This window comes from Thunnus albacares, chromosome 11 (assembly GCF_914725855.1).
Source record: "Thunnus albacares chromosome 11, fThuAlb1.1, whole genome shotgun sequence".
Lineage (NCBI taxonomy): Eukaryota > Metazoa > Chordata > Actinopteri > Scombriformes > Scombridae > Thunnus > Thunnus albacares.
This window is the reverse complement of record NC_058116.1, coordinates 26,293,579-26,317,679: the sequence shown is the minus strand read 5'-3', so window position 1 is coordinate 26,317,679 and position 24,101 is coordinate 26,293,579. Positions and strand designations below refer to the sequence as shown.

The 24,101-nt window shown below is 37.6% G+C and overlaps 1 protein-coding gene across 2 annotated transcripts in view; it reads right to left on the bottom strand.

The window, feature by feature from the left end:
- Positions 1-24,101, bottom strand: part of gulp1a (GULP PTB domain containing engulfment adaptor 1a) — a 91,970-nt gene that overhangs the window by 52,659 nt on the left and 15,210 nt on the right. For both annotated transcript variants that reach the window (XM_044364901.1, XM_044364905.1), the window contains exon 2: positions 948-1,033. The gene's annotated coding sequence lies outside the window, so the exon portion shown is untranslated. The remainder of the gene's footprint in view (positions 1-947; positions 1,034-24,101) is intronic.

Genomic DNA, 24,101 nt, shown 5'->3' with positions numbered 1-24,101 from the left:
TGACAGTGAAAGTCACTTAGATCGCAGCTTTTAGTGAACAGGAGAAGCCAGCTGTCCCACACCGGAATGAATCACATGCAGGGAAAATCTATCCAATGCTGCAATGATGCCATTGAAGGTTAAGAGACATTTTGAGACAAAGACGTTGAGTACTTAAAGCCACTAAGAGGGTTAAATGAAAAAATCAATGCATGATGTCATGTGTTAATGCTTTTGTTTTTGTCCTTGAAAACCTAAAATGTAAATAAATTCAACTTTTGAACAGAGCAAATGAGATATATTTAACCACTTAGCATACTTAACTTTTTACTTGTTTATTTTAAGTTCAATATTTATCTGCAAATCTTCTTAGCAGCATAAAACAGCTCTTTAACAGATTGAGAATAGGTCTATATTATTTCACTTAATATTCATATATGATATATGCAACATATGGTGTGTGTGGGGGTATGCATGGAGAGATGCCCTGAAAAAATCCTTATATAAATATATATAAATATATTAAAAAAAACAAGCAAAAAAAAAACAAAAAACACAGTGTCTGTTTTATGTTAAGATATTTACAAGTACTGTGTGAATTTTAATGTTACTCTTAAAAGAATAAAGTAGTCACTGACAAGCAACATTTTCTAAGAGGATAAACAGGATGGCATCAAAATGTCACTTCACTCCTGTCTACACTCCATCAAAAAGCAAAGAGACCCTGACGAGAATATACACAGCTGAATATGGTGTCAGAGCGACGTGTGAGCGCTACCGCATGCCCTTACTGTGGCTGTCTTTTCTTCCCACAATCACACAGATTCACTGATCAGAACAATAAACAGGTGCTTGTGCATTGGGAGGATCTGGACTGGAGGATGGGGGACGTCTGAAAAAGGGGGACTAATGATACCTTCTTAGACAGCTTCGGGGTGTGTAAGATAGCAGATGTTATGGAGCCTTACTGTTAGTGTGGACTGTTGATGTTCAAGTTTCTTCGCTGTGCCTCACTCATCTACAGGCTGATGGCTTCTCATTAGTGCTGCATCTTCTGTAGGCAGGAAGAGACAAGAAAAAAACACGTAAGAATCAAGGTTTTACAGATGAACGAACACTGCAGCAGGTCTACCCTCTGTAGTGATTATATTAAGCCATTTAATCAAATCTATACAGTTATTTATCTGTCTAAAAGTTATCCATTCGTTTCATTTAGTGTAACACATTTTATTTCCAGGCTGGAACAAATAACCATGTGTTTCAGTTGAAACGAAGGCTGTGATAAATAATGAAAAGCTTATGTTTTTGTTTTTCTGTGTCCTTACAACATCAAAGTAAAGATTTTTTTTTTTTTAACTGGATTGTGTCGACTCTCAGGCTGACAGGACGGAGGAAGAGTGAGCCTTACATTAAAAAGAGGTATACCGATACACATCACCTGTCAATCTCGTCAACACTCGCAGTACTGTATATCTATTAAACAACACAAACCGCAAATGAACTCTGGGGATACACACACAAGTTTTTGTAAAGAATACAAAGAAATAAAAAATACAATAAAAGAATATTACTTTACTTGATGACCGAGATACTGACTCAGCTCTTTCCACTGGTAGCGCAGGAAAAAATGTTTTCATTCAAGCACCATAAACTTTTCCCTTCTGTTCAATACTATGACGCATTTTTATTCACGAGCTGTTAAATTTATAGCGGCGTGTCAGATGTGAAGGTTTGCAAGCTGTCGATGTTTATTAATAGTTTAAAGAAAGCGTTGATCAATCGCTCTCAAACATGCAATGATTAAAAATAATCTGTGAAAAATGACACTGAAGCCAAAAAGCCTTTCAACAACTGGCCCCGTTTGCTAGACTGTTATATCTGTTTCATCTTTACTAGACCCTCAGTCCCTAAACTATCTTCTCGCATGACTGATCCTCCAAAACCATCACTGAATTTTGGCCTTCATCAGAAAGATTAAAAATGTTGGTAACTCAAGTTCAAATTAGTACCTTAAAATGGGACACTTTTTTTTTTTTCCAACAATAGAGCTGGCTGTCTGCTTGCTTGAAAAACTGGACCCAAAAGTTTTCTATGTGTTACCCTGTAGTGCTGCATAGTTATCATGTCAGTGCCTTAGGAATTTGTTGCAAATGACATTCAGAGATAGATATAAAGGGCAAAGAGTGTGCAGGAATGTGGAAGGTCCTGCATTAATTTGTTGACTGTGTGCAAGATTTTGTTGATATATATACTGCTGGACATCATCCATGTACATACAGGTTTGGTGCATGCATGTAATGTATGTATGTATGTAGTTTTCAGTGAATACTGTAACTTTCACTAAGATTTTGAGTTTATAAAATGTATTGCTCAGCCCTGCAAGACTGTTTAAATAGCACCCAAGTCAGATACATCAGCAAAAATCACATTCACAGAAAGAAAAAATCTTTTCACTCTCCCCAATGAAAAGTGGCAGTTGTCCAACAACTATGTAGATTAGGAAAAAAGAATTAAAAAAGAGATGAGGACAACTCTGTTGGGTTAGTTTCCAGTCAATACTTATATTTTGAGGTTCTACTGGAATATCTTTGCATGATTTACAGTTCAAAAAACTGCTTATATATCTTATACTGTCTCTTTACGCAGCCCCTCAGTTCAGCCTCTGTCTGAAACAGGCTGTTTTAGCTCTTGTCTCTTTACGGGCCCCCTCCCCGATAAGCCCACTCTGTTCTGATTGATTTGCTTCAGGAAGCTGTGTCTCAGCTGACTTCTAGTGGTTAGGGAGGCTACATGAACAAACGGTATTAGTAGGATTTCACTTCTTTTTCTTGTTCTTAAAGCTAAATGGAAATTTTTCAAATACATCCAGACATGTTAAAACAACCCATGGAACAACCTTAGCAACAAAGGCTATGTAATGGACAGCTGTTTGTGCTCATGTGTGAACAATCTTAATGGTAATATTGCAAACAAAGCCTTCAGAACAGGCTGAAGCCCTGGCTTTGAACTTTCAGGAGGCATTTTTTTCATAAGTTCATGTCAAGTTTTGGACTTTTGACCATAGATATCCCATTGCAATATAAAATTAATAGAAAATCACGAAAAGCATGATATGCCCCCTTTCATTTTCAAATCCAGAAAACCTACCTGCTTCTTACTATCTCTTGAGAATAAATACACTCTCAAAATCAAATCCATCTCGGCAAAACCAAAGCTGACATGATAAAAATGTCTTTAACCCATCTCCAGCTGAGGAATAATGTAAATTGGATTTTCTTTTGCATTTCTCTCAGTGCTTCTGTGTTCAAGAGGGAGCCTTTTGGCATTGCATATATATTATACTGAAAAATGGAGAAGAATAAATAAACAACTGTCATTTGTATCCCGCCTCAAGCAATGACTTCATGTTTTTATACAGTATAATGAATCTTAACAAGCAAACAAGTGTTTAAGATTCAATGCACACTGTGAAACTTAATGTTATGACAAGTTCTAACGATTTCATTATTTAAATTTAAAGTAGTACATTTGCTATGGGATGAATAGTTTGGTCTGTACTGTATGTACCGTCAGGAAAACAACCCTCCATAGCAAGCGACAAAAACAAAAAGACAATTGTAATGCTGCGTTAAAGAATGTACTCGCCCTATAATAGGAACACATTGGACAAACATGAAAGAAAATGGCAGAGGATCATAGCACTCTTTCGTTGAAATTTATCCCGTTCCTCCTCATTAGTGGAAGCAACGCACCCAAAAATCATAATTAAGATATACTGGCAATGAGAAGCTTGAAGTCCCGAGGACTGGGGTTACTTGTTATGAGCGAGAGAGGTCTACTGGATTAATCCTCTTTGGCAGGTTTTGACAGCAAAGCAGAAAGTAGACTCCAAAACAAAATAAACAAGCCTTGATATAGAGTCTCAAGTGAAGTCAAGTTTACGTGTATGGTGTAATATTAACGCATTTTAATAAAATATTCACATCTCCCAGACTTTGACTTTTCCTAAAATAATGTTGTGTAGCACCCACTAATGTTAAAAATAGTGAAGATAAATCCAGATTAAAAACAGACATTTATAGCTATAAGCAACACCAGATAACATTTACCCCTATACGACATGCATTCATCTCAGCGTGGGTTTATGTTTAAACATTCTAAGTTGCTAGGCAACGGAATTCATTGGAGTGTTTGATCTGACAACTACGTCAAGTCATAATTAAATCATAAAAAGAGCAGTGGAGGATGAACTGCAAAAAAAAAACCTTCGCCAAGTGCCTGAAAAGCAGGAAAGCTGACTGTGGAAAATGCACAGTCAAGGTACTGAATGTCTGCACAGAGTGTGTTTGAGGGACATGTAGTGTTCAAATGAAGATGATTTAGCCTACTCACAAACGTTCATTGTGTGTAAAACCTATTTTTAGTTAATTGATTATTCATTCATTTTTGTTTTGACATGTTAACATTTATTGTTTAAAGGCTATTTAGCCTAATTTGCCTGTTGCCTTACTCTGTTTTCATGAAGGGAACACCAAATGAGAAATATATATTTGTATTATGATGTTATACATTTAAAAAAATCTTTAATGGTTACCTCAAGTATCTTGGTGATGTTTTCTTATTCACACATTTCGACATTAAATCACCCATAAGTGTGGTGGTTGTTTATTGTTGTTATTATTATTATGGCTCATTACTGTCCATTTGGGGTATTCAGGCTACTTTGGTAATTTAAATAACATGTCATCTCTTTATGTGATGAATGCTGTTTTATAATAATATCACACCACCCAAACATGTAAATATTTTCTTCTAATACCCATTTTCCATTTCTCATTTTAGACTGATACTGACAGCCATGCAAAGCGATTAGTGCTCTTAAAGATACAATATAAAACGAGGAACGAAACACAGGTGATGATTAAACATCTAATTTCATTTCATCGTGAAGCTCTATAACACTGTGTCCAAACAGCCTGCGTAGCGAAAGCAGTATGTTCGCAGAGAAGCAGCAGCAGCAGCAGCTTCAGTCCAGATGCGTTCAGGCGTAGTAGGTCACCCCGGAATTTGGCAGCATTCAAAGCCCAGACAATACACAATCACTGCAGTTATGCATGTAAAACAGGAGAAAATAGACTTGAAGCATAAGTATACGCTATGGGTCAAGGTTGCCTGCACAAAGTGAGTGAAATGCAAGCCAATACGCGGCCTGTGTAGACAGCTGTATTGATTTAAATGGGAGTGTATCTGTGTAGTCTGCATCTTTCTGTGCACCGTGCAAGGTGACTAAAAGCTCCCCAAAAAAAACCCTAAATACATTCTCCTCAGAAATTGCAAAGAAAAAAAAGATACTTCTCACAGAATAGGTCTAATGTTAATGTGGTAAAAGCAATGTAAGAAATATAATAAAGGAAGCCCAAGAAAAGTGAGTAAAGTTCACTTGAATAAGTTTGATATCAGTTCTTCACTTCTCCATTACCCAGTAGGAGGTGCAGGAATTAGGCAGAAGTGTCAGTGTTTTAGTGAATGTTGTCATGGTGGGCAGCATGGTTTAATAACCCTGTGTCATATACTCAGATGTAATAATCCTCATTAAAAATGAAAGTTTTTGTAGATCTTGAACCTTCCCTGTGGGGTTTTATAGTGTGAGCTTCCTGATAGCAAAACACCATCATGTGGGCAGTAGCTTAGATCCAGTATGTAACATGCTGGAAGTGGTAGATAAGAGATGGTGGGCATACAGATTGCACCAGGCTGGCTTCGGCCCTTCTTAAATCCTGAGGGGAAGAACACTGCCTGCATTGCAGATGTCACGTTCTGTGTACAGAAGGTGCAAGCTGGCATTTTAAACCTGCAACCTGACCTACACACTGAAACCACAGACAGTCAAAATGTATCAGCTTTTGAAACATTTGAGGGAAATAGATAACCTAAAATAACTAGAGGTGACTTTCTGTAACTCTTAGGCTTTCTAAATAGCTCATCCTTCATGGAACATTAGTGCTCTTACGGCATTAAATGACAATGGGAAAAGATTACGTATGTGTGCTTTAAATAACACCATCCAGAAATACGCAGGATTTCATGTGCAGCTCTTGAGAAATCCTGCAGTGGAGATTTCAACCGAATAACACTTTCAATAAAACTTTGGCCCCCAGATCACTGATAATTCTAGTAATGGAAAGTCATTTTTTTTACAGCCTGGATATTATTTTTATAAATTAGGCCATCATTCATGCTGTTTATGACATTTTATTCACCAGCTTTATTGCTGAGAACAGGCGACGAAGTGACTCTGTGACAGAGTCCAGTGAACAAACAAAAGAAGCAGTCAGACAGTCAGATAGAGTAATCCGTTTGTTTTAATTAATTAAATTTAATTACAGTCCTTTTTCAACAATCATTTATATTATGTTCATAACGAAAGTGAAGATAAAGAATGAAGTACCTACAGTATATATAAAAGGTTCAAAATGATTTTCCTTCTGGGAAACAGCACTTACAGGGGACCTCTTATGCTCTTTTCCAGCTCTATCTATCTATATTTATTTATCTATATATCTATTTATTTTTATTCTGGTACTCCACTAGAGTAGCTTTGCATGATTCACAGTTCAAAAACTCTTTATTTATCTTATACTGGCCCTTTATGCAGCCCCTCAGTTCAGCCTGTGTCTCTTAACAGGCAGTCTTAGTCCCTGTCTCTTTAAGGCCTCCTGTTGAGCCCACTCTGTTCTGATTGGCAAGCTTTCCGAAAGCCTGCCAAGGGGCAACCGTACGGTTCAAAAAACTCTTTATTTATCTTATACTGGTACCTTATGCAGCCCCTCAGTTCAGCCTCTGTCTGAAACTAGCTGATTTATCTCCTGTCTCTTTAAGGCCTCCCTCCTCATGAGTCCACTCTGTTTGGATCAGCCAGTGTCTGGAAGCTGCATCTCGGCCAACTTCTGGAGGCTCATGAGGTTACGTAAACAAACAGTGGTAGTAGGATTTAATTTGTTTTCCTTGTTCTTTACTCAAAATGGAAACTTCTCAAATACATTCGTTCATGTTCGAGCCCGAATCCAATCCGAAATATGCGAGTGGAAAATGCAAACAACCCATGAAACAACCTTAGCAACAAAGGCTACAGAACTAACCATTTATGGGCATGTATGAACAATCTGATGTCATTACAAGTTGGAAGTAGAGGTAACATTGCAAACAACGCATTCAGAGCAGGCTGAAGCCCTGGCTTTTGACGGTCAGGCAGCATTTTTTCATACATTCACCTCAAGTTTTGTACCTTTGATCATGTTTAACATAGACATCCAACATAACCGTATAAAAATAACAGAAATCACAAAAAATATGTCCCTGTTAGAACTTCTCCAGGCATGTTGGCCTAAAATCTGAGGTTTATAGTTCATTCTTGAGACTGGAAACAAAAGTTGAGAAAACAATCTCACCACAAGGTCTATTTAGTAATAGGAGCTGTTCTGGGGAATTCAAAAATGAACAACATGGATGTGCTCAGAAAAAAATGGAAAAAATACGTTGAAAAACTATGACACTCATATGCCACATACTGTACTATATGAAAAAAAACAACCTTACAGACAAACATTGTCAACATACACTCTGATGTTCATGTATGAATGCAGACAATCATGGGTGGCATGAATGTATATCACATTAGGGCTGCAACTAATGATTATTGTCATTATCGATTAATCTGTCAATTATTATCTCAATTAATCATTTAGTTTACAGACAGTCCCATAACAGTGAAAAATGACGATCACTGTTTCCCAAAGCCCAAGGTGACGTCCTCAAATGTTTTCTTTTGTCTTGATTAACAGTCCATAACCCAAAGATATTTGGTTTTATAGAGGGGTAAATAAACCAGAAAAAAAATCACATTTGTTTTAAAATGTGTTGAAAACATTTGTTATTTGTCTGAATCCCCAGATCACAGCAATCAAATTGTAGAGTAAAATGTTCCAAGAAAAATGGGCAAAAACACAAAAATGAGATCCAGGAGGTAAAAAAATGATATTTTCATCACCTGAGTTGCAACTGAGAAGCAGGCGTCATTCAGTGAATAAAGCATATGGGGAAAAGAAAATTGAGTTTTATATCCAATGAATAAAATAAGGTCTGCATAAGTCTATTGAAAAGCTGAGAAATATGTAAAAGGTGCAAATACTGTTTATGCCTGTGTCATATACTGCATCTCAGAAGAATAGAAAGCTTGCCGGCACACACACACACACAAACACACACACACTCACAAACGCTACAGAGAATTTTGATGCAGCAGAGCCCTTCTGCATCTCTTTCGGTGTGCTTTAGAAGAAAGGGAGCTCACAGCAGCTTTAATGTACAACCTGACCCAGTTAAAACACTGATACTCCATGTCAACTTCAATCAAGCTAGGTTGAACTGTAATTCCATGTGACCATAGAAGAAGTGGTGGCTGACAAGCAGATGCAACAACTGGATCTGTATTATTGATAAAACATTACGAGCACACCTCCCCCTGATTTGGAATAAACATTTGGTAGAAGCCCTCCACATATCTGTTTCTGCTGAGCAAGACTAACCACGGTAAACATGTTTACTTCAAAGCGTGTAAGTGAATTCTACTGTTTTCTCATGTGGTTTGAGGGTTTCAACAGACAACAAATACCTCTGGCTGAGCATTACACTCAAAGCTGCAAGGAGCTTTCTCCCTTTGTCACAGTGTTGACACTTACACAAGCAAGCTACCTGAGAGAGTCACACTAACAGACCAGGCTTTTTAGACACAGAATTTGTGGTGTACAAACATACACTAAGAACAAATCTTTGTGAATGTTTTAACTGGCAGGTATTGCAAGACTTGTGAGGAAAACCAGATGATCCACGAGCACATTCTTTTTTTTTCCACGATGCTAATGGTTTCTGAATGTCAGTGACCCTCGCTGTTTCCCCTGTCTCAGCAAAAGGGCTAATATGAGGTATAACCCCCCCCCCACATCTAAGGCATGGGTAATGGAAGAAAACAGGATTCTTATCTTCAGTGGAAAAAAACTAAATCTGCTAAAATCATAATATAAATCATGTTATGCAGATCTGGCAGATAGAATTAAATTTTCCTCATTTTGTGCTTGTTAGTACTTATAACCTAGCACTTTTTAGCCATATTGGAGAAGTTTTGGACAGATTTGAGACACAAAAGGACACCTAGGTACACTGCTTACTAAGTGCCCTGTAAAACACTTTTACAAATCAACCTAAAATTTGGGAAACTTGTGGACAAGAAATGTTGGAACCAGGAAATGTAAAAGAGTTTTATAATTCATATTTTAGTTGGTTCACTGTAAAACAAACTAAATCAAACATTCTTTTTTTCCAGAAATAAATGTGTAAACAATGTCTGATATTTTCACGGAGAGAAATAAATTCACTTATTTGTGCTGATACACTTAATGGTATTAAGTGACTTCTTCGATTTAAGCCATTAACCATGGTCCTGCGATGTTTACATGAGAAGTTATTAAGTATTAAATAGAGGTGTTTTCTAATGGTGTCCAATCTTTCCCTCCTTTTTTTTCTACAATGTTAAAGGGATCGCCAACATATATCAATCAAAATCATTTTGACCTTTACAAGAACGATGGGATGAGATACACAAAGGCCACAGCTTCTTCTACTTGTGGATTTAAGAAGGGAAAATAGGTTATCCGGATAAACTGAAGGGCTACTAGTGATATAAGTGAGAAGTTAAGTGTTTTAGAGTGGCGAGGTGTTGGAAAAGTGTGAATGCATCTGTCTTGCATATTTCATGTTCACTCCTCCTCCTGGAGTGTAACTATATTGCACTGGAAGTGTCCACAGGGTCCTTCCTCTGATAACAGCAGCTAAGGTGAAACTCAAATTACTCAGAAATTAGCTGTAGTTCTCACTCTTTCATTAAATTGACAGGAAGCAGCAGCTTGAGTGATTTAAACATATGTGATTATACAGAGGGTCGAAACAAGATGTTGAAGCATTCATCTAATCCCTGCTCAGTTCAACCACTGAATGATCTCTGTGGGTGAGAGAGCATTGATCTGTGTGGGGGAGAGAGCATTGATCTGTGTGAGAGAGGGAGTAGCATGACTGAGAGCCAGAGAGGATAAAATTTTTGCTGTTCACAGTTCAAAAATATGATTTATCATGTCTTTGTGATAGTTTATGGATAATTGTTACTGAACTGCTAAGATTTATAACTGATTCCTCTGGCGCGCTCCAGTAGTCTACTGGTTAGGGCGTATGCCACACAAATGCAACATCCCTGATTCCAGCAGGTTGTTGCATGTCATTTCCTGTCTCTCTCTCCCCTTGTTTCCGATCATATCTCAACTGTCGCTATCCAATAAAAGGCATAAAAATGCCCCAGAAATATAAAAAAATAAATTATTCTTCTTCTTGGGGTTTTGGCAGTTACCAAACAGCTTCAGGAGCATTATCACTACCCTCATTATCCATTAATCTGGCTATTTATTTCCTCAATTAATCATATTATCTATAAAATGTCACACAGAGGATAGATGCCCGTCACAATTTCTCAAATTCTAAGAAGATGTCTACAAATATTTTTTTCCCAAAACTCCAAAATATTTTGTTTACTACAATATAAGACAAGGAAAAGCACCTAATTCTCACACTTGAGCAGCTATAACCTTGAATTTTACTTGCACGATTAATCGACTAGGAAAATAGTTGCAGATTGTTATCTTAATTCTCGCCTGAGTTTTATACAAGCTCTCGGTGTCCCTACATTTTTTCAACAATTCAAGCAGGTCTGGTGTTGTTTAAGTTGCAGCTGTTTCCCCAGTTGAAAAGAACAACAACCTAAGGCTGCAACTTACGATTATTCATTATCAATTAATTTGCTGATTATTTTCATGATTCATCGTTTGGTCCATAAAATATCAGAAAGAGTGAAAAAAAATCTTTAAATGTCTCCAAGATATTTTCTCTTTACTGTAAGTACCAACAACTGAAGACTCAGGCAATCGGTTGAGCTCCAGGAGGATTTTGAGACTCTAGCTGAGTCTGGAAAATGTCTACAGTTTATCTTGTCCAGCTCCCACTCAGGGGACTGGCTGTGAGAATTTTAGGACATCAAACCTGGCCTCTGATCACTGCATTGGCTGCCAGGTGATTTTAGAATTGATTACAAAATTGGACTTATTATCCAAAAAGCACTGCATGTCCTTGGTCCACAGAAACTCTTGACAGGCTTCTCAGAAATGAGTCAGACCTCTTAGATCATCTGGTGCATGATATTTGGATGTTTAGTAAGGTAAGTCTAAAGCTGGTGAAGCTACTTTTTAGTTTTTAGAGCTGACATACATTAGAATCATTAAATGTGCATGAGATTTGTTCCAATGTTACATATTTTAAAAGCAAAACTACACTTAAAACTTTCTTTTTCTTCTACACAGTTGATTACTTTGGGAGTTTTGCATTTGATTCTTTTAATTAGCAAAAAAGCACAAGCACAGAATGTACTTTCATTTGCTTTTCTGTGAAGTATATTTCCCTTCAAATAAAATGGACTATATAAACTTGCTTGTTTTTTTGGATCACTACTGGCTTCCTGCCAATCTTGGTCACATACAGACTTCTTTCTGCAAGTTAACACATTCTTTTTTCTACTAAATGTATTGGAAACTGTTGCATTTAGCCTACTGTTAGACTTTGTCTGTCTTTAAGTCAAAATCTATCTATTCTCCCACATCCCCTGGGGCCCAGTTGTCAATCCAGCACCACAGGGGTTCTGCTCTGGTCATCTCTGCTTCCTGGCTGTGCAGCTAGCACTCTGCAAATCCTCTCATCTCAGCTCAGAACATTCCTGTGCAGCACTCTGCAACAAGCTCTCAGCCTCACAATTGTGTACAAACCAAGAAACACATTACATGAATAGCTGTTGTTTACTAAATCATACACACACTGTGTAACTTCCGATTATCAGCATTATTGTATAAAAGTAGAAGATCTGATAGATCCCCAAAATACAGGCACAGAAACACAGCCATGGATTCCCAACTTAACAGTCAGACGGGTCAACTGCTGGCAACTGCATAAAAAGCGCTTTTTGATTTTGATCTTTTTGATTTTCTGAAAGTAAAAAATTATATATATATTTTTTACCATTTTTTACTTTGACACTATAAACCTGTCCGAAAAGTAACAACTACACTTGCACTTCACAGTAAGTCATGTCATGGAGGCTAAGCTGCAATTTTTGACACCCTTGCATTATTCACTCAGAAGCCTTGCTTTTACACTTACTGGTTCTTCTTGAGGTCAAGCTCAGCGGTGCCTTTTTACTCCCAATGTTCTAAATCTATTCTGGGAAAAGTGACCTTTTCAATCTGTTGACCTTTGTAAGCATCACAGCAGCCGTGATGTGTTGACAGCTGACTTCAGTTTTGATTTTGAATTTGACAGGAACGTGGTAGACAACAGGTCTAAGTCACTGTGATGGGGAATTGTCAGTTTTCATTATTTTTATTGTCTTCTTTGTAGGAGAGAGCAGGACAGTGTAAAATGTGCTGCTCTAAAGATAAATGACAATGGGAAACTTGTTGAGTAACTCTTCTAGTGTAAAACACAATAGCAGTTAAAAGTGTCAGGAAACTCAGAAATGGAAGAAAAGGAAGATGTTGAGATGGATTACAGTACTCTTACATTTAGTAAACCACTTACTGAATACATAGTTTATAATGGTGACGCTGCATGAAAGTGGGGCTGGTCGATATAACCTGAAATCCATATCACCGTTAATTGCTACATTTAGAGACTATTTCTGCATTCATCTGTGCACAAGTCCTTGCAGTGGACCTCTTATTAATTCTTTATGCTGAATAATAAACAGAAAATCACTGATTTTAACTGAGTGCAGTTACTTTAAATGTTCAGTTGTTAGGAACCCTTTAGGCATGTGTGTGCTGAAACTGAAAAAAAAGTAAAATAGGCTCCATTTCACATTTTTTTCAAATACAAAATATATTATATAATCACATTATTTAGAAAATACAAAGAGATTTAAATGTGTGACTTCCATTATCTCATCCCCTCTGGGAATTGTTCTAGGCTATGGATTACCATTAGAAAATGCAGTTTTTTTAGTTCAATTGTGAGATTATTTGTAATAACTTTTTTGTTTTGGTTTTTGGGGGGTTTTTTCATCTTGTTTTTTTTTTTTTGACAATGCCTGACAAAAGGTCCCTGTTTCATCCGAGTGTTGCTCCGTTAAATTAAATTTGCTGGGAGCAGGCCAGTGTGCTGATATTTTGTTTGACTGTTGCCTTCAGTTTTATTTTTCCAGCACCTGTAGAGGTTTTTTGGATGTGCTCTACAATCTGCTGGTCTTTATTTTGTTCTTGGCCATGAACTCATCATATTCAATGACACGGTTTTGATCCGTGCGATGGAACAAATTGCTGGCGTTTCCACTTGAAAATACATTTATCTTTAGACACTTAGCTTCATTTTGTTGTATATCATGTTTCCTGTAGTAAAAGTGAGCCCATATGACTGACTTGGCTTTTTTTTCTCTCCACAAGCTCATCCTTATCTGCACCCATAACCCTAGCTGAGTTCATTTCTATATATGACATATGCTGCGTGGGCACTAATAGTTGATTACATTGAACTGCTTGGTGGAACAAAAGCTACTCAACTTCATTCTCCTTCCAAAATTCTGTTGTGAATGAGTCCACACAGAGAATGAAAGCCCTACACAGAAGACTCACTTTTCTATGTGCAATACAAAGCAGGATGAACTGAACTTCACTGGAGTGGATTCCACTCACACAGTGAAAGACAGACCTCATGCCAACACGATGCATGTACGGGCCAGTGGCCAAAACAATCTGCCAAGGGGCTATCCTTCTCTGTCAGTGTACGGAGTGGCTGACAGGAAATAGCCTTGAGGGTAACTAGGCAAGCGAAACACATTTTCAGACTTCTTTCAGCTCATCTTGATTTAGTGGTTCAACTCAGGGGTCAGGATTCCTCAGTTCTTACCCAGAGTTCATAGTCTCTGTAGGGCAGAGTAAAAGCACCTAAACCAACCGAAAATGATTTTTCAAATGCTGAGTGAATTATTAAGCTCATACTTGGAAAAACAGTTATCTCTTATATCTCTTGTATTGTATCTAACACACATTATAGCTGGTTCAACTAACACTGAGCCAACTGCATTAATTCATTATGATGTACACTTTTTAATCACACTCCAGATAACCATGCCACAGTCTGTAAAGAACAGCTGCCTGGCTAACTTCACTACTTTGTGCAATCTTTTAATGAACACTGCCTTTTAGCACTGAATAAAGTGGCCCCTATTAAAACTAGATCAGCTCCTTTGATCAAGTTCTCCCCTTGGATAAATGACAATATTCGCTCTCTAAAAAGAGGCTGTAGGAGAGTCAAACGCCTGTGGAAATCCACCCGACTACACATCCACTATCTTAATTTCAAAGAACTTTTAATGTCTTTCAATAATGTTGAAAAGCATGCTAGAGCTACCTACTTCTCTAATCTTGTGTCTAACATCAGCCTAATCCCAAAGTTTTATTTGACACTAAATATAAGTAATATTGCTACTCCTGCATCACCTGCTCTTCCAATTTTTTCCAATTTGAAGAATGTATCACATTTCTTTCTTTCTATGTGGGCAAGATTGATGACATAAGATTGAATATTTTCCCCTCATCTCTTGCTCATCTTGGCCTACAATCCTGGAGAGTTTTTCTCCAATAACAGTCCAAGATCTTACTAGTTTGGTCATCCGTATGACTTAATCTTCCCCCCTTGACATTTTACCAACATCTCTTTTTAAAAATATCAATGGCTCCATTGGTCCTGCTGTGCTCTCTATAATCAACAACTCTCTGTTATCTGGCCATGTCCGTGCTCAGTTCAAACAAGATGTTATTCAACCACTTCTTAAAAAATCTAACCTTGATCCTTCTCTACCCCAAAGTTACAGGCCCATCTCCAATTTAAAAAAGTTGATGCCAAGAAGCTCACAAGTGCAATAGATGAGCATATCTTTCATAAGTTTCAGTCTGTCTTCCGCCAGTTGCACTCAACAGAAACAGCTCTTCTCAGAGTCTCGAACGGTATGTTAATGCATGGTGACGCAGGAGAATGTTCAGTGTTGGTGCTGTTGGATCTCAGTTCAGTTTTTGATACTGTGGACCACTGTATCTTGCTTGAGAGACTTGGGCAGTGGGTGGGTATCTCTGGGTCAGCTCTGCAGTGGTTCCCCTCCTACCTCTCTGATAGGAGTTTTGCAATTTCTGTTGGCAATTTCGCTTCCTCATCTGATACTCTGTATTGTGGTGTGCCTCAGGGTTCAATACTTGGTGCCTTGTATATGCTTCCCCTTGGACAGATAATAAGGCACTCTAAAGGTATCTCCTATCACTGCTATGCAGATGATTTTTAATTGATACGTCTCTTTTAACCTAAAAACATAGCTAAATTGTCAGTTTTAAATAACTGCCTAAACACTATAAAAACTGTATGGCAGAAAATGTCTCAATGTCTTATTTCTGCCACTCCTCGTCTTACCTCATCGATTAAATCATCCATAAGAAATTTAGATGTCACTATGGACCAGGCTCTGATTCTGGACCTGTCAATTGTCTGATTCACTCTTGTTTTTTCCAGCTGAGAAACGTTGCAAAGCTCAGGCCCATTGTGTCTCAAGCAGAGATGAAAATGTTAATTCATGCTTTTATATTGTTCCGTCTTGACTACTGTAACTCCCTTTTTATGTGCCTCAGCGAAACATCCCTGGATCGTTTAGCAAGTGGTCAAAAATGCTGCTGCTTAACTCATGACCAGGTCCTCCAAAAGGTCTCATGTGACACCAATTCTGATTGCTCTTCGCTGGCTCCCCATCAAATTCAGAATCCAATTCAAAGTTCTTGTGACCACCTATAGAGGTCTGCAATGGTCAGGCACCCGTTGACATTAGAGATCTACTGCAGCCCTATGTCACCAGCAATGGTCCTCTGATCAGGGTTTGCTAGATGTTCCTCTATCTAGTCTTAAAACTAAAGAAGACTGTGCTTTTGAGGTTGTGGCTCCTAAACTTTGGAAGTCACTCCCTTTGGACTTAAGATCTGTGGACACTGTGGACAACTTTAAAAAGTAGTCTATGCTTTACTTTTTCTGTGAAGCACTTTGTGATGTCTTTGCTCTTGAAAGGTCCTACATAAATAAATTACTTACTTAATTAATGGCGTATGTGTGATCGGAATATAGAAAAACACTAGAACAGTTTATACCCTTGCATTAAGTATGCCCTCCCTGCAGGGCTTTTCAGGTGAGCAGCTATTTAAATGACACATGAAAACAAAAGCAGTAGCATACTTTTGTTCTCAATTTTCTCAAATGTTCATGTCATAATGAGAAAAACAATCTGAAGTTTGAGTTTGTTTAAATCATAACGGTAAAACTTGTCTCTTTTCTAGTCTGTTTTAACCATATGACCCATTACAGCTTTCACACCAGTGTAGACCTACTAGACTGAGGACGGAAATTATGTCCACATATGAAGATACTTTAGTTTTAACGCTACATTATGTAACAAATGAATTATGTCATGCTCTTTGACAGTCCTTCTACAATCCATATTCATCACTCGTCATTTAGAAGCCAAGATGAATAAGCCTTGAGAAAGAAAGAAGGACAAATAATGGCGGCACTTTTCCACAAGGATGGTGCCTACTGAATCAGTGCAAAGCTCTACTATAGAAAATAGGTTTCAGGTCAATACACTTCACTGGCCGGTAAACCTGGTTACCGCCAGACTCAATAAGCACAGAAGAAAGACAAGATACTGTAGCTGTGTCCTAGTTCAGGGTCTGTTTCTTCCACATTTCTACACCAAATATGTCATAACTGCAGCCAAAGAATGTGGCATTCATTTGTTCGAATGTGGGGGACATATTAATTTTATACTTCATAATCCATTGTGGGCAGGTCAGTTGTTCAAGGGGATGATGAGAAACTGCTCTGTTGAAAGGCAGCACTCTTGAATATTCCTCTGGATCTGGCCATATGAACATTTGTCTTATATGACAGCTCAGTGGACTGTTAGTCAAACCAAACAAGAAAGTTGAAGATGTCACCAAGGGCTTTAGGAAATTGTGATAATAATAATCGGATTATTGTCTGTTTTGGTTCAGAACCTGAAACAAAAAAGCTTAACATTTCTAAGAACTCCTCACTACTCAGAAATGTATTTGCCTTTAAGCCTAAGAAAGCAAATCCAGCTGTCTTTGACTTAGTACTTTCAGACACAGCACATTTTTGGCAGGACCGGCCACGGACCAGCCCTATAACTGAGTGAGTGAGTGAGTGAGTGATGAAGTTACACCATTGGTTTGATGGCCGAGTGTTGGAGTTTCTCTATTGGCCGTTGCTCTTTCAAAATGAATTGGTGCAAGATGATGGAAGCAGAGGACAGCAGAGCGAAGTAGAGCACCTGTGTTTCCTGCTCCGAGTTCTGACGCTCTTAGCTCTGGTGTTAAATGCAGCGATGTCGGCTAAACTCCTGTTTGAACAGACACATATCAGTGTCTCTGCGTCTCCTCCACCATCCAGTGTGATCGACTCTCCAGCTGACAGCGCTGTCAGCAGGCGGCAGGAGAGATGCTCCGTTTGGATTTTATAACTGAACTAATACCATGACGCAAACTTTTTATTTCTTTTGATGTTTTAACATCACAAACAATGAACAGCAGTATTAAAACACGAGTCCTGCAGATAAAACATGTGACTCATGTAGGCTGTTATATCAGTTTAGTGTGGGGCGGCTGTTCTGCAAGTGTGCTTGATTTGACTGTAACTGCGGTAACCAGGCGGAGATGAGCCTCCTGAATTTGCAAACAAAATACTGTCAAAACTTTCATTTCCACCGCAGCCTCCATAATTCTCAACCGGGAAAGAGACAGAAAAAAGGCACATAGAAGCATTAGGAAGGGAGAGCGCACAGTTAAAGCACCCCAAATAGCCTATCACTCTGACAAAACACTCAATACAGAGTGAAAAACGAGAGACACTAACCGAGTGAATCAGATGAAAGAGCAGGGGGAGTTAACAGATAGGTAATTAGAATAGTTATAATTAGAATTAAAGTAAGTTCTCTTTCAAATCAAACATCATATGATATGAGTGGAAAGTATTGTTCTTGCAACTGCATCTATAACTGCATTTTTGCTACTTCAGTATACTTTAACAACAAATTTTACTGGGACCACTACAGAAAATTGCAGATGAATATTTAATATCCAGGAACTCACATTATAGAGGCTACCACTGACTGTCCCTGTAACAAATCGGCCACAATCTCACACATTGACCATACACAGTCCAGCTATATTCTAGGTTTTGACCTAATCTTGTTAAAAATCTTTCCACCATGTTTCTGGAACACCAAAGCAATCACTTATTACTATCAGAGGGATGATGTTCTCCTTCAAATACTGCCATGTGAGCGATTTTCATCAATATTTAATTGCTTGAAATGTTTCCTGACAAAGGAATTCAGAAGCTCATTATGGAAAATGGATTTCAGAATTCCAAACCAGGGCTGCAGAAAAAGCACTCAAACACAGTGCATTGTTTTCAAGTGTGAAACAAGCTTTCTTAAAATATATTCAAGATTTTGCCGAAATGCATTATGGGCAAGTCACAAAGCTAATGTTGCATTACATATTTCAGTGATAAACACAAAGAGAAATACTTTTAACATAGTGTATAAAAAGTCAAAAACACATTCTTTCACTAAATTATCCAAAGATGTTACGAAAGGTGTTATGAATTGTAAGCCTTTGTGCAACATGAATTTTAATCAGCAGCCCAGAAATATTTCATGCCATTATCATAAGCAACAAACCACTGCAATAAACACAACAAAGCCATCTGTGCAAACAAACACGACACGAGGCCTGCCAACATCAAAGTGGTTATTTTGAGGTAGCTTTATCAAGAGACCTCTCCTAGCCGGCACTTCATCTTACGCTAAGTAAATAAATGGTTATGGGCCACAAAAGGATCAATATTGGACGTATTTGACTTGTCTCTGACTCTGTAAAGTCATTTGCTTCACTTTATAAACACTTTATGAATAATAGAGCAGCCTAGAGGCCAGTGAAAGTTAGTTTTGCACTTCACATCAGAGAGAAACAGCTACAGAGAACAAGTTTTTTGATATGTATCTTTAGTTTGAGGTAATTATTCACAAAAAAGAACATTCCATGTTTTACACGTTTTTATTTTGGTATTATCCTTTATGTCAAGTGCAATAAACACCATATCTGTCTGAGATCAACTACAATGGGGGTACAGGTACATCGCTAACAGTGGCAATGATGTTAGAAATGAGGGCATCATCTCATTTATTCATAGGCTAAAAAGGGGAAAGCCTGGGCTGAGCTTGTTGACTGTAGACGGTGGGGTGGATGGGCACACAGGCAAAGTGATTAGCATCCATCACTGTCTGTTCCTCTCAGACAGTGGGAGGGGAGGATGGGGGGGGCTGTGACAGATGAAGGGAACACAATCAGGGGTGAAACTGCAAAGCATGGCAGAGAAAGAAGACTGGGAGGGAAGCGGATGAGCCTGGTCTGCTGAAACGAATGACAAAGTTAGGACACCAGCTTTTAAAAGGTCAAGATAAGGACAGAAAAAATGTGCTTTGGGAAGATGACAGGAATCTGAATACCCATCGCTTGAGTGCGGGAAAGCTAAAGAGGCTGCATTTGTAAAACTTGTCACCTGAGCAAAAGCATAATTTAAATTTTAAAATAAATTTAAACACGCATCTATTATGAGACAAGGTCAATGAAAACAAACATAAGTCTGTGAGCATTTCTCACATCTTAACACTGCACACTATAATCCAAACTGACAGAGGAACATCATGGTCAGAGGCGCTATCAAAAAAATATGCAAAAGCAAATGTAGGGTATTTGCACATGGAACAGGGCTGCGAGGCGTGACCATTCATTCATATTTTGTTTTCCCTTCAAGTAGTGGCTCTCTTTTGGTCACACTAGTGTGACTAAGGACCTCGGCTAAGTGTCTGAAATTTCTGACTTCTAATTTTCCTCATGACATGGGAAGTTTCAAAGCAGTACTTTGGGTTTCTAAAGTGATTCGGGAATGGGCTGTTTCTGGTAAATGACAGTCCATTATAAAAAGACAAAGCTGTAAGAGCTCCATTTGTTACTGTTGGCATTTTTCATTCCCTGGATACTCAGTCTGCCAGTACGTAATCAAAAATTTGAGGTTGAAATTACAGTCAATTGCTGTATTTGTTGGGGGCCAATATAAAATGTTACAGTGTGCTACCTTAAGCCAAAATATTCTTGGCATATGATGTTATATCAACAGCCACTAAGACAAGATGAAAAACTTCAAACGGTATTAAATCACACTTTGGCTTCTATTATCTTATTCAAGTATATTTGGAACTCATTCTTACAGTTTTAATTCAGCAGCGTTTTGCAATATGTGTATCTTTACACTTTGTAATATATTCTTTGATATGATAGTCATTCTATTATCCCGTGTCTTTTCTTTCTCCACCATCTGTTATGAGCTAAGGTGTATTTACAGGCATGCCGCAGTGTCCAATCAATAGAATGTGGAGAAGAAGAGGCTTAACCAATGTGTAAGGTTATATTCCCAAATAGCAAAAATCAAATGACATTAGTTAACACTAATGAACACAAACCACACTCAAGATTCTCAGCCAAAACCCAACAGAGTTCAGGTCGGCTCTGCCCTCAATTAAATTCTAAATTCTCTTGGGTTTGATCAGGTCAGGTTATTTTACTCATGGGGTTCAATATTATTTTATCAAAACAGAATCTTCCTTATCAAATTTTATAAGGCTTACCTTTCATTTAAGGTTTACATTTACAAGTAAAGGTTTTAATAGCTACAACTCAAAGATGTCTAATCACATTTTGTTCGCCGAAAAGGGAGAAACATGACAGCTTTTAGTTGCAGCCTAATTAATGTTCAAAACCTATATCTACAAGCTGAAAATGAGATGAGCAGCATAATATATGAAATGTTATTTATTTGAATGTAGCTATAGGCTACTTTACTTCACCAGCTACTTAATTTTAATGCTTAAAGTCCTGATTCAGAGCTATGAAGCTAATGAGATTAAATGTTAATATGATATGAATCAAAGTTTAAACTGGGAGATTCTTAGATTTATGTGAAGTGATCAGCTGATCATTTCTCTAGAGGAAGGTCTTAACTCTTAGTTATGTGTCTTTTCACTCATAAACAATCTTTGAATGAATACAGACGTCAGCTGCAGAGAGCATATTAACTGCAGAATGAAATTTACTATACGGAGAAACCTGCTAACTATATGGTTTTTTATTGCTCTTTGCAAATGAAAAAGAGTGAGGAAAGATACAAGGTTCCATATGAGATTTGTTAGCATTGGAGCTTAACAAACCAGGAACCCGATCCAAAACAGAACTGACTATTGGTATCCATCCCTAGTTTAATCATAGTCTGTTTGGTTGTGACTATATGAATACAGTCTAACATTTATTTTTCATTACTGTCAAACATTTCCATCTAATAGAAAAGAGATTATGGTTTGATTTGGAGCTTTAAACTCATAAGACTACTTCTCAGACTGTCTGCATTGAGTAATGGTACTTTAGATTATCTCCTGATGCCACAAACTGAAAATGTTAGCGGCACTTGTATAAAAAGGTCAGGAAAAGGTTGTAGAGGCAAGTTAGAATTGTAGTTTGAGGAATAAATAAGTGCATTTAGAATAGTATAGAAGACCGTTGAGCAGATATTAGGTATATTATATTAGATAATGTACAGTAAGCTTCAATATATTTTTGTTATGTGTAGTCTAAGCTGATATACAGTAAGCCTATATCACATACAAGTGTGAAGAAACCAGCCTGGAAGTTAGATCCGACATGAGGGAGGCAGTTAATGGATGAGAGTATGTAGCACAATCTCCTCCCTCTTTGTTACATTTCGACTAAAATGGAAACAGAGCTACGGAATCTAACTGTGGAGAAGTAATTATATTTTGAATCTTGAGTGCGAGGAGAAAACAGCATATAATTCAGCTTCATTTTCAATTTACAATTCTTCCTGGAGAATGATCTTAGCTGCTGTGGTGATGGGCCACAGAGACTCTATGTAGCCAAGCTTGCATCAACAATCTCAGACGAGTTTCCCCCCCAGGTCTGTATCTCAGCTCCTGCACAAAGAGCTAACCCGTACCCCTGTTAGTGCTGCAATTACACACTAGATTTCCTCACTGGCCTCATTTTTGGCCATACTGCCAGACAAGCTTTCCAAGCAACAACCACCAACCAGGCTGGTGAGCTGGAAAAAGCACAGAAACAACTGACAGAGACTGAAAACAATCTCTATTTCAAACAACTCAGTACATTTGACAACAGTATTGTTTTCTGAACATGTGGAGGACTGTGACACAATGCCGTTAAATATAAGTCAAACTCTCCAATATCCTAAAATGTAGATTTATATGAAGTTATTAGTGTTATATAAGTAATGTCATTAGTAATTTTGTTAATCTGAATGAAACATATAGTAGTTTGCTCTTTAATAAATGTCTGACAGGATCTCTTGATTAGAAACTGTCGTTTTATAGACGGCAGACATGATTTTTGTTGAATTAACTAGATTTTTGCATTGTGTTTGATGACACTATTTCCGACTGAAATATCGTTTAATATTATAGTTTTTCTTTCTTTGCTGTTAAATCATACATTTGATTGCATTTGTGAGAGAGTTAAATTGACACCAATAAGGAAATGAGAGGTTGTGCTGTTTTAAATTGTTACAGAGACAACAACAAGCTTTTTCAATCCATTTTCATGCAGTTTTTGATTGTACTGATGGGCTATTTTAATACAGTACATTGTAGTATTGTTATCATTAAATCCACTAATATAAAAAAGTGATAGGTTGCTATGATACAAAGATGTCAGAAATGTCCAGAACAGAACCTGAACAGATTCAACAATTCTTCTCATGTCGACACCGTTACGTGATGTTAATCATCTACCAGAGAAGAAGACAGTGAAAAATGTGAAACTGTAGATTAAGAATTAAACAACATGGCACATGCTGTGTGAGGAGAAGCCTGGTTGGAAGGATAATGATCAAACATACTCTAATCCAACTGTCACTTCTTTGAAGTTTGCAAAATCTAGATCAGACTACAATCATCTCACTGTTACAATCTGATAGACAAAACAACAGGCTATTTTTTTTTTTTTATTCTGCAGCTTGATGTCTTACATTTGAAAATTGGTCTGGTCATTAGATACAAGACTATTATGTACAGCAGATGAGCAAAGGAGTGTCTGACTAGAAAAAAAAAATTCATATCTTATACTCATTTCATCACAAATAAGCACTGAGACTTTATTACACTCCAGCTAACAGGACTGAGAGTCTACAGCTATGCTAGCAGCTCTGTGAGGCTGTGCTGATGCAGTGGTGCAATGTCAAGGCTAACATGTTGTTTATCATCTATAATGTTAATCATGCTCACCATCATTATCATCATTCACAGTCATTAATGAGCACTATATACAAAGTACGGCTGAGGCTGATGGGAATCAAAGTATTAGGGAAAAAAAATTGACCTGATGATGGCGCTAGAGGAGAAATTAAGAGATCAACAAAGTTATTAACTTCATCCTGAAGGTCTGTAGTGAATTTTATTGTCTGATAATTATTGAGACACTGCACTCAAAGCACAAATGTCAACCTTAAGGTTGCAGCGGAGTAAAAATCAGGGCACCACCAAAGTCGGCAGGATTCATCTTCTGTTCTGGATTAATATCTGCACCAAATTTCTGAACCAAAGGGTTGGACAGACTGACATTGCCATTTCTTGAACAATGCTGCTAGGTGGACACATGTTATCAATTAAGCCCATACGACACTGGATTTTTGAGGCAGATATCCATATTATAATATACATATTTGAGGGTTTAAAAGTTTATTTTACTTTTTATTTAAAGTTTATATCACCTAGCAGCTAC